Genomic DNA, 11,206 nt, shown 5'->3' on the forward strand with positions numbered 1-11,206 from the left:
CTCAAAATGTACTTTTGCGTTAATGTACTACAAACAATGGGGATTTTAATAAACATTTACAAGGATTTACAGTTCCTGACCACCTAGAGGAGTTCTATCTCAGCATGTCTTCTTTTTTTTTTTTTGATGTGGGCCATTTTCTTAAAGACTTTATTGAATTTGTTACAATATTGCTTCTGTTTTATGTTTTGGTTTTCTGGCCCTGAGGCATGTGGGATCTTAGCTCCCCAACCAGGGATTGAACCCTCACCCTCTGCAATGGAAGGCAAAGTCTTAACCACTGGATTTCCAGGGAAGTCCCGGATTTCTATCTCAGTAAAAGGTTAGAATTCTAGAAAAATAGTCACAAAGTAACGTAATTATCTTCCAGGAAGATTTCACTTAAAATAATTCCTGACAGACACCTAATCGGCTTTGTCAGTAATTTCAAACATCTATTTAGTGCCTGTTCTCTGTGTGCCAATTTTCCTGGCCCTTGGTTATAAAACGTAGAAGAGGTGAGATCTCTACTCAGACTGATAGGAAGAAAGAAGCATACTCCAGCAGAACCTAAAAAAAAAAAAAAGAGCAACTTAAAAAGGCTTGAGAAAACCATACAAGTAATGAATGCTAGAGAGATCTTCGCCCAGGGCATGACCTTTTGTGCATGTCTGTTTTTCCTCTCCCAACTCTGTTTGGGCATCAATAACACACACCATATAGTGAGGGCAGGTGAGGAGGGTGGGTTTGAAGGACTCAGGTATCCAGCCTTTTCAAAGACTATTTCATAATCATTTTCTGTCAGAAAATGTTTCAAAAAATATTCCCCAAATGCTTCTCAGTGAAAAGTAAGAAGTCTATTTAGTAAAAAGGGACATATAGTAGCCATCTTCTTCAAATGAGCTGTTATCCCATAATGCTTTACTTGACTTTGCAAAATTACCCAAAAAACAAGGAGTGTGCTTCTTCCTGCACAGTCTCAGGATCCTGGCTCAATACCTAGAAAGCTCCTAATGACTTTTTTCATGACTTTGTGGAGCCATGAAGATCCAGAAGCCTCCTAATGACTCCTTTCAAATTTTGTGGAGGCTGGGAGGGATAGCAATTCTGCCCTAATACCTTTCCAGACGTTTGAAATGGATCCTGATGTTTGTTAGCTAATGTTTTATATAAATGTAGATTAAAATGGAAGATGTTTACTTAATAGCATTAGTAATGACAAAAGTTCTGAATAAGATTCCATCAGGGGTTGACAGCACGATTTAGTTAAAAGGTCTCTGTATGGGTGCCGGAAGTCTTAAAGTCTAGTCATGGCTTTGCCATTAACAAGCTATAACGTTATGTAAATCTAACAACAACAATAGTAATGCAGTACTTCCAAGAGCCTTTGTTAAAGAGCAATCTAACTTAAAAGGCACACATCTAACTATCAAGGCACTCATCTTCAACAAAACATAACTCCTTAAATACTGAATAGTAACTACTTCAGCAACTCATATCTTTGGGAATTCAAACACAGATGTTGGCACATAGGCCAGCATCTCCCATGGGCACAAACTAGATGTTCAATAAATGTCTGATGTGAATGACTGACTGGCAAATAATGCATACTCACTCTCTTTCCTAGTGGCCCTATTTATTTGCTCATAACGTTGTATATACCCTGAATTTGGAAAGTAAAATAACTTTTAAACTCAAATTCTCAATTCGGCTAGAACATATTTTCAATACAATTGAAAACATTTTAGAAATGCTCTCCAGCACATGTTAAAAAAAAACAAAAACAAAAATGCATTTAAAGCCTCTTAGTAGTGATATCACCTAACAGTTAGTTTTACAAAATTTCAGACCCATCTCTTTTTGTATAGATTATGTATATATAGCCCCAAACAGCTTTAAAATGTAAGATAGAGCCAGTTTGGAGATATGATAAATAACTATACATTCAAATCAAGGTATTTAAAAATATCTAGATGGATGACATTTTCAACTTTCACTTGCACGACTGACAATGTGCATTACATTAGCATGTATTTTCTTTACCAATACAAATCCTTTGGTTAGTGGCACATTTTTGAACTACAGATCTCAAATTATTTTGGATTCTTAGCTTAAAAATTGGTGTCTTTTGATCCAGAATTGCTAATAACAAATAGTTGGAAATGCAGTATATTATACTAACTTTTCTAGCAACCAGAACTACATTTTTTTCAACTCCTACTGTCCTTCAATTTTAGAAGTGTCAAAAAACAAAAGAAACATAACTGTGAAGAGAAGATTGTAAGGATAATGGAAATACATGCAGTACCTTTACACTCTGTTGGTGGAGGAGAACAAAAAGCCTTCTCTCCTTCAAAGAGCAGCGGTAAATAAAGACGATCAACTGGGGCTGGGTCTTGGGGCTGGTGGAAAGGAAATCCATGAGCAATTATTACACACTGATAAACACCCAGTCTTATTATTTTCCTTCTCTGCCTTCACAGAAACCTTTTCTTCCGTCTCAGATGGGACATCTCCTCCCACCTCCTAACGGTTTCCTCAAGTCTCTCCACCCAGAAGAGCATTATGGGGTAAGAATGGGAATGAGGAAACAAATAGGCCGCTATACAAATCTAGCAAGTTAATAAAAGAAAGAAACCAAGTGTCCTGTTTAGAAGGATGCTGCCAGCAGCCAGGGCAAAAAACCGAAACCAGCCTATGCATTGGGTGGGTGAGGGTGAAAGGCCATCAAGCCCACACGGAGCACTTATAGGGTACCTTTAGTGGGAGGGGTTCTGTGCTGGTATGGAGAAGGGTTCAAGGGTTTGCGGGGTACTCATTCTAAAGGCATTCACCAGGGCTTCCCTGGTGGCGCAGTGGTTGAGAGTCCGCCTGCCGATGCAGGGGACACGGGTTTGTGCCCCGGTCTGGGAAGATCCCACATGCCGCGGAGCGGCTGGGCCCGTGAGCCATGGCCGCTGAGCCTGCGTGTCCGGAGCCTGTGCTCCACAACGGGAGAGGCCACAACAGTGAGAGGCCCGCGTACCGCAAAAAAAAAAAGGCATTCAGACGGGGAATTCAGTGAGAAGAGCACTAAGAAGATGAGTCTAGACCTGGCTCCTCCACCAGTGAGTTTTATAACCTCGGACAGGTCTCTAACCCCCTCTGACCCTCAGTTTCTCTTCCATTTTTCCTACTTCCTGTCGGAGTTATTAATGAGGCTCTAATGCTTTGGGAAGATTGTCAAGTGATAAAGCCCCATACAAATGGAAGGCATTAGTTTACTGAGCATCTACTGTGTGCTAGAGACTGTGAGGGCAAACCTGAATCAAATTCAGATCTGAAAATCTAGAAAGGCAAATAAGCAATGTATCCAGGGGTTCTATGGCAAAGCGGAAAAAGAGATGGGTTAATATTCCGATCAGATCAAAAGTTCTTCCTCCCTCTGAGTCTCCTGGGTGAAAAGGAGGGGGTCGGCCTATGAGAATCCTTCTCAGCGGCTCCTAACCGCCCAGAACTTCGCCCGGGGCGAGACCCCAGAAGGTTGGGACCCCAGGACCATTCTGTGGCCGAGTAAGCAGCAGGGCCGTTGGGGTGGGGCGGAGATGCTCGTAAAGTCTTAAGTGTCAGACTGGAAGGAGTCGGGGCAGAGCGAGGAGGCTAGGCAGCCTTCTGACCTCCCCTCGACGGCTTCCAGGTGCGGATACACAGTAACGGGTCCGGAGGTAGCACTCGCGTCAGGCCGGCGGACCAGGCCCACTCACTCCACAGCCGTCGCCGCGGCGCCCTCCGTTTCCAAGGCGACCGGCGAGCTAGGGCCTCCCCCGCCCACCACCAAACATCCGTGAGCGGCGGGCCAGGCGCGCCACCTGGTGGCAGCAAGGGGAACAATCAGGCCGAAGTCCCGCGCTGCCTCCCTGCGGGTACCGCGCCCTCCCACGTTCTTCCCGCGAGGTTGTCACCGCCGCAAGCCACCCAGTTTACTCCACAAGACGCGCTCGCCCACCTTGCCTCCCTCTAGTGGCAAACCGGGAAGTGGTGAGAAGTGTAGAGACTTGACGTCCGGGCTCTGTGTTGTGACCGTAAGCGGCTCACTTGTTTCTTCCCCTGTAAAATGAGACGTCAGGACTGGTCTGTGGTTTTCAAGCAGCGCGTAGCATCCTACGATGTTGGGACGTGTGCGCGTAACGGGGATTCAGCGCGCCCCCGCCACCCCTACCCGACCCTTCCACCTGGGCAGCTTTTCTCCTGTCTACTTTTGTTTTGTGTAAGAGTTCTTTTAACTCCAAACAGAAGTGCAAACCCCTGGACTAAATGCTTGTCAGGTAACTTACAGCTTTAAAAGTCCTTGATCCGGCTTGTTTTCTTTCTCGTTTTACTTTTTTGCTTCTAAACCTTAAGAAAACCAGTATGGATTTTGTCTCTCCCTCTCTTTCTACTTTTGGCAGCTCTCTCCTAATTCAGGAGGAAAAAATATCACACACCTACAACCTTTAACGTTCCTCTTTTCCTCATCTGCGTTCGTTCTCATTCTCTGCCTCAAGACAATTTCTTACATCCTGAGAGCACTTAGAGTCAATTATTCATCCTTTTGTCCCCAGTAGACAAAAATTAGCTGCTCTCTTGGGCCTCCACTCTCTGCACAAGTCTCCTGTTTGGCATTCTTGAATTTGATTTAAAAAAATACATTTTCATATGTTTTATGATTAATGCTGTTACATTAATACATATTAAGAACTTAAGGAAGGGAACTGAAGCAGTGAATAAAAATATTAATTACCTTTGGTTAAGGTAGTTTTTCTCATCAATAAAAAGTCGTCCAAAACCTAGCCAGTTTGAGGTCATTTATGTCTCCTACCTCATTCGAACCGCCCTTTATTCTATTAGTGTTATATATTTCTTTAGTGTCAATTATAATAACAACAGGTGGGGATATGGGGTAAAATTATTGAATAGAGTTCAATGCAAGAGGGACCAAAAAAGCTATCACACGAATTTTTTAAAGCATGGGGATTTTTTTGTTGCTGTTCAATGGAAAAACAATTTTGTGATTCTTCAGTACTTTGAATTCATTCCTAAATCACTTTCTATAAATCTTAGGCCAGCTTCTTTTGCTAGAGCCTGGGCCCATGGTCAAAAATGTACTTTTACCCTATCATTTATCTCTTGTGCAGTTTTTCTTATGGTGTTTGCCAGTTTGTGGTCAAACAGTAAAGCCAGATAAAAACCATTTGCTGAGTTTCCTCATTTGACCTTGATTTTCTGTTAGCCTTGCCATGTTGAATGAGGCAGAAATAGAGGCAGGAGAGTTTCTGTGGTAGAAAAAGCCAAATATGTTGTCTGATTTTGGCAAACACACAAAGAACTTGTTTGGTATGTTCTGTTGCTAAGCATTTTATACTTTAAAACCTATTTTCATTACCTCTGCAAATAGACCATAAGGCAATCAACTAAATGTATTAATATTAAATCTCACAATAATTTTTAGGAGCACAAGCTAGTGATTAACCCATTGGCTTTGTAAACCAGTTTAAACTTCTAGTAAATCAGAGCTTTTACTGACAGCAAAGTTACTTTTTTTTTTTTTTTTTTTTTTTTTTTTTTTGCGGTACGCTGGCCTCTCACTGTTGTGGCCTCTCCCGTTGCAGAGCACAGGCTCGGGACACACAGGTTCAGCGGCCATGGCTCACGGGCCCAGCCGCTCCGTGGCACATGGGATCCTCCCGGACCGGGGCACAAACCCGCGTCCCCTGCATCGGCAGGCAGACTTTCAACCACTGCGCCACCAGGGAAGCCCCAAAGTTACTTTTGAGAAATATAAAAGCCCTGCTATAACTTCTTATCCAAAAACTTTGTTCCTGACAAATTTGAAACAGTTAAATTGGTGTTTTGCCAAAAAAAAAAAGTCATAAAGTAAAATATTCGCTTGAGGGGAAAAGTTTACATCACCTTTAAGCAGGCATGGTGACAAACTCATAGAGGAGATTATGTTTTGACCCATCATCAACAGCATGATGAGTCTCAAAAGAACTTAGCTAAGTGAAAAAGCCGAGTGTGAGAAATTATATACTATGTCACATGAAATTGTAGAAAATCCTGAAAGCAGATCACTGGTTGCCTAGTGCTGATGGGGGGAATGAGGGGATTGACTACAAGGGGGCAGGAGGGAACTTTTTAGGATGAAGGAAATGTTCTATAACTTGATTGCAGTGGTGGTTACAGGGTGTATGTATTTGTTAAAACTCATCAAATTATCTTTAAATGGGTGCATTCTGTTGTATATAAATTATATGTTTAAAAGTTAATTTTAAAAATAGCTAAAGTTATTTGACAACTCCTCTCATCAAGAGATGGGGTCTCTGTTTCCTCTTCTTGAATCTGGGTGGTCTTTATGACTGCTTCAACCAAGAGAGTATGGCAGAAATGACTCTATGTTACTTCCAAGGCTAGGTCATAAAAGCTCATGCAGCTTCTTCCAGGTTCTTTTGGGATACTTGCTCTGAGAGAGGCCAGCTGCCACGTAAAAAGTCTACTTTGAGACGACCATGCTAGAGAGAGCACGTGTAGGCTCTGTGGTTAACCAAATGAGTCCTGCCTTCCAGCCCACAAAGTGCCAGGCCTGTGAATGAAACCACCTTGGATCCTCCCAACCGGCCCATGCATCAGCTGAGTATTGCTGAGTTGATCTCAGTTGATGCCACAAGGAGCAAGAGATCACCAGTTACTAACCTACAGAATCTGAGATTCGGTTGTTTTAAGCCACTGAGCTTTGATAATGCATTAGTTGTCCATCGGTATATGACAAATTACCCCAACGTTTAGTGATTCAAGACAACAATAATCACTTATTATCTCACGGTTTCTATGCATCAGGAATTTAGGAGCAAGTTGACTGGGCAGTTCTAACTTGGGGTATCTCATGAGGGCAGATGTTGGACAGATTCTGTCTCTGCCTGAAGGAGCTTTCAGTCTAGGAAGAGGGAGGGGCAGACAAATTAATAGGCAACCACAACAGAGCTGGATAACCCCTGGAACAGGGGTAAAAGCAGAGTGCTAAGGGAAAACCGAGCCCAGCCTTGAGGGTCAAGGAAAAATTCCTAGAGGAAGTGAGGTCTAAACTGAGTCTTGACGGTGAGCAGGAATGAGTCAGTTTGGAGGGTGTGAGAGGGGCTGGGACAGAGGCATGGGCATGTACAAAGGCCTAGAGGTGAAAATGAACATGACGAGTTTCTCATGGAGCTGAAAGAAATTTACTATGTTAGATCATAGGGTCCCAGAGAGAAGAAAGGGGCGAGAGGGGAGGCTGGAGAAGCAAGCAGGGGCAGGTCCTGATGGGTCCTCTGAACCACGCTCTTTTATGTAACAAATATTCACTCTGGCCACAGTGTGGAGGACGATGGGAGAGGTCAGGATGGGGACAGTTTCTAGGATGAACTCCACTGACCACAGTTCTAATCTTTTTCTGCCTAAGAGCCTCTCCCTTAGGTCTAGTTTCTGGTCCAAGAAACATGTCTCAGGATCTGCCTTTTGCCAGATTGCAGCAACTGGCAAAAAGAATGACCTCATCTTCCTGGCTCAAGTTATCAGCTTGCCTAATCTCTGGAGCCTTCTATGACTCACGTGAGATGCCTACCTCCACACCAGGAAGTAGTCTATGAAGCTCTGCCTCCAGCAAACATATGAAAGGAATTATTATTATTATTTAACATCCTTATTGGAGTATAACTGCTTTACAATGTTGTGTTAGTTTCTGCTGTATAACAAAGTGAATCAGCTATATGTATACATATATCCCCATATCTCCTCCCTCTTGCATCTCCCTCCCACCCTCCCTATCCCACCCCTCTAGGTGGTCACAAAGCACTGAGCTGATCTCCCTGTGCTATGCGGCTACTTCCCACTCGCGATCTATTTTACACTTGGTAGTGTATAGATGTCCGTGCCACTCTCTCATGGAGTAACACTACCTCATATCTGGAGAATAGGGCAGTACAGATAATAATTTCTACCTTTTAAGAACTGTATTCATATCATTTTTTCCCTTGATTTTTTATTATTGTCGTAAAAACACATGAGATCTGCCCTCTTAACAAAATCTTAAGTGTATAATACAATATTGTTAGCTATAGGCACTATATTTAACAGCAGATCTCTAAAATTTATGCATCTGGCATAAATGAAACTTTGTTGAATAGCAGCTCCCCATTTCCCCCTACTATGGGCTTGATTATTTTAGATATTCCATATAAGTGGAATCATGTAGTATTTGTCCTTCTGTGACTGGCTTATTTCCCTTAGCATAACGTCTTCCAGTTTATCCATGTTGTTGCAAATGGTAGTATTTTCTTCTTCCATTAAAGATACATAATATTCCATTATATGAATGTACCATGCTTTGTTTATCCATTCATTTATCAATGGACATTGAAATTGTTTCCATATTTTGGTTATTGTGACTAATACTGCAGTGAACACAGGAGTGCAGATATCTCTTTGAGATCCTGATTTCAATTCTTTTGGATAAATACCCAGAAATGGGATTGCTGGATCCTATGGTAGCTCTATTTTAAATTTTTTGAAGAACCTCCATACTTTTTTTTCCAAATTTTAAATTCACAATTCAGTAGATTTCCTGTCTATCAGAAACACTGATTTAGAATAGACTATGGGAAAATGTGTCATATAAAAATATCACAAAAAGAACAAAGGGTTTAACTACATACTGCTAGCATATGTTCAAAACCTAAATAATAATTTTTTTAAAGTTCTCAAAAGTTTTGACTTAGCTATTGCATTGGAAAGGAAATGCGTGCCTGAAGAGAAAATATGTAACATTGAAGAATGTCAATTCTTTCCAAAGAGATGTATAAGTTTAATGCAGATCTCCAAAAATGTATTTGTTTGCAGAAGGGAAAATAATTGGGACATTTTCAGGACTATAAATCAATATTAGCACATCCAAGGTAGTGTGCTGTATTTTTAAATGAAAAGAAATAATGAGGTTTTGGGTTACTCCCTACAACTTCGTATGGTGTTGAAAAATACTAAATATTTTACCTTTTATACAGCACACTAGCTAAGAAAACCATTGCAAAAGACCACATTATGTGATTCCTTTTAGAAGATATTTCCAGAAAAAGCAAATCTCCAGAGACAAAAATTGAGAGAGGGGGCTTCCCTGGTGGCGCAGTGGTTGAGAGTCCGCCTGCCGATGCAGGGGACACAGGTTCGTGCCCTGGTCCGGGAAGGTCCCACATGCCGCGGAGCGGCTGGGCCCGTGAGCCGTGGCTGCTGAGCCTGTGCGTCCGGAGCCTGTGCTCCTCAATGGGAGAGGCCACAACAGTGAGAGGCCCGCGTACAGCAAAAAAAAAAAAAAAAAGAAAAGAAAAGAAAAGAAAATTGAGAGACTTCAGTTAGGGCTGTACACAGTAGGGTCACCAGCAGGGGGACCACTTGGAGAGAGAACTGTCCAAATGAGGGATGTGTACCTCAACAGGGCGCTGCGGAGAGAAGTCTTTGGGTGCTGAAATTGAAAGATCCTTCTAGTGAACACACTTGACTTTGCGAATTGCTCATTGTGGTGTCTAGAGAGACTGAGAGACATAGGATACAGAATCACGCTTTGATGATGCTTATTTTCTTTAAGAACATGAAATTTGGAGTAAGTCCAGAGTTTTTCTGAAGCTGCTTACCAGCTGTGTGACCTTGGATAAGTTACTTCTCTTTTCTGCACTGCAATTCCTCATCTGTAAATGGAGATAATATTGCATACCTCTCTGGGCTGTTCAGAAGATTAAACAAATGCCTGGTACAATTCCTGGCACATAGTAGGTTCTCAATAAATATTCATTCTCCATCATACTGCTTCTAAAATATTATTTTAGAGGGAATGCCAGAAAGTAGGAAAAGTGGAGCTCTTCTGGGTCATATTTCCCATGTGGCTGGTCTGGTGGGACCCAAATATGCATCTCTGACCCAGCTGCAAACCTGTACACCCAGCTGCCTACTCAACATCAGTTAGATGTATCACAGGCACATCATGCCCCAAACTCATTATCTCCTACCCCCTCTAACCTGCCCCTTCTCCTCGAGGCTGTGTCCATATTCAGTCAATAGCACCAGCATCTACTTTGCTGTTCAAGCCTGAAGATGGGGAGTTCTTCTCAACTCTTTCCTTTCCCCAGACCCTAGACCTAATCAACCTTCGAGTTCTGTCAGTCTACCTAGAAATTCGGTAGATTGAACCCATTCACTAATTTTAATCAAAAATATTTGTTGAGCAGCTCGCTTTGAACTAAGCACCATGTCAGGTTCTGTCTTCATTGCCTTCTCCCTAATCTGGGTCACAGTTTTCTCCTATTGACTGAAGAAATAGGTTCCCAACTAGTTGCCCTGAATCTACTGTTTATTTCCTCTAATCCTTTCTCCACGTTCTTCCAGAGATTCATTCCTTTGCTTAAGACCTTAAGTGGCTTCCCACAGAGCCCTCAGGAAAGAATTACTGACACAGCTGGTAAGGCTTTCTAAAATCCAGGCCCCCCAGGTCTAGGGCAGGTTCCCTGCTATGTGCTCCAGTCACTGGTTGGGTTCCCCCAGAAACACACCCTGAGACTGAGATTTGAGTGCAAGTTGTTAATTTGGGAGGTAGTCTCAGGGAGCTCTGGTAGGAGGATGGGGAAATGAGGAGGGAAGAAAAAGAAACCAATTCAGCATGCATTGATGAACAAGTTACTGGGAGATGGGTAACTGGGGCTCAGCCTCAGTGGAGAACTCTGGGAGACAGTGTATGCTATGGACTGAACTGTGTTCCCCCAAAACATGTATGTTGAAGCTCTAACCCCAAATGTGACTGTATCTGGAGATAGAGCCTATAGGAAGGTAATTAAACATCAAGGAGGCCCTACAGTGAGATGGTGAGGGTGGGGCCTGATGCAATAGGATTAGTGTCTTCAAAAAGAGGCACCAGAGAGTTCTCTCTCTATCTCTCTGTCTCTCTCTGTCTCTGTCTCTCTGTCTCTGTCTCTCTCTGGCCCTCTCTCTGTCTCTCTGTCTCTCTGTCTCTCTCTCGGCACACAAGAGGTCACGTGAGCCCACAAACCAGGAAGAGACACTTCACCGGAAACCAAGCATGCTGGCACCCTAATCTCAGCCGTCCGGCCTCTAAGAACTGTGTGAAAAAAATTTCCTGTTGTTTAAGCCACTCAGTCTATGGCAGCTCAAGCTAAGACAGCATGGAACAACCTCAGAG

At 42.7% G+C, this 11,206-nt stretch overlaps 1 long non-coding RNA gene across 1 annotated transcript; it reads left to right on the top strand.

Annotated features, from left to right (window-relative positions):
* Window positions 1-239: 239 nt before the first annotated feature.
* On the top strand, window positions 240-2,531 carry LOC132494477 (uncharacterized). Its single transcript, XR_009533070.1, has 3 exons — window positions 240-322; window positions 2,217-2,344; window positions 2,463-2,531. It is a non-coding gene; the product is annotated as an uncharacterized LOC132494477 (long non-coding RNA).
* The last annotated feature ends 8,675 nt before the right edge of the window (window positions 2,532-11,206 follow it).

The sequence above is a fragment of the Mesoplodon densirostris genome, chromosome 7 (genome assembly GCF_025265405.1).
Source record: "Mesoplodon densirostris isolate mMesDen1 chromosome 7, mMesDen1 primary haplotype, whole genome shotgun sequence".
NCBI classification, from domain to species: Eukaryota; Metazoa; Chordata; class Mammalia; order Artiodactyla; family Ziphiidae; genus Mesoplodon; species Mesoplodon densirostris.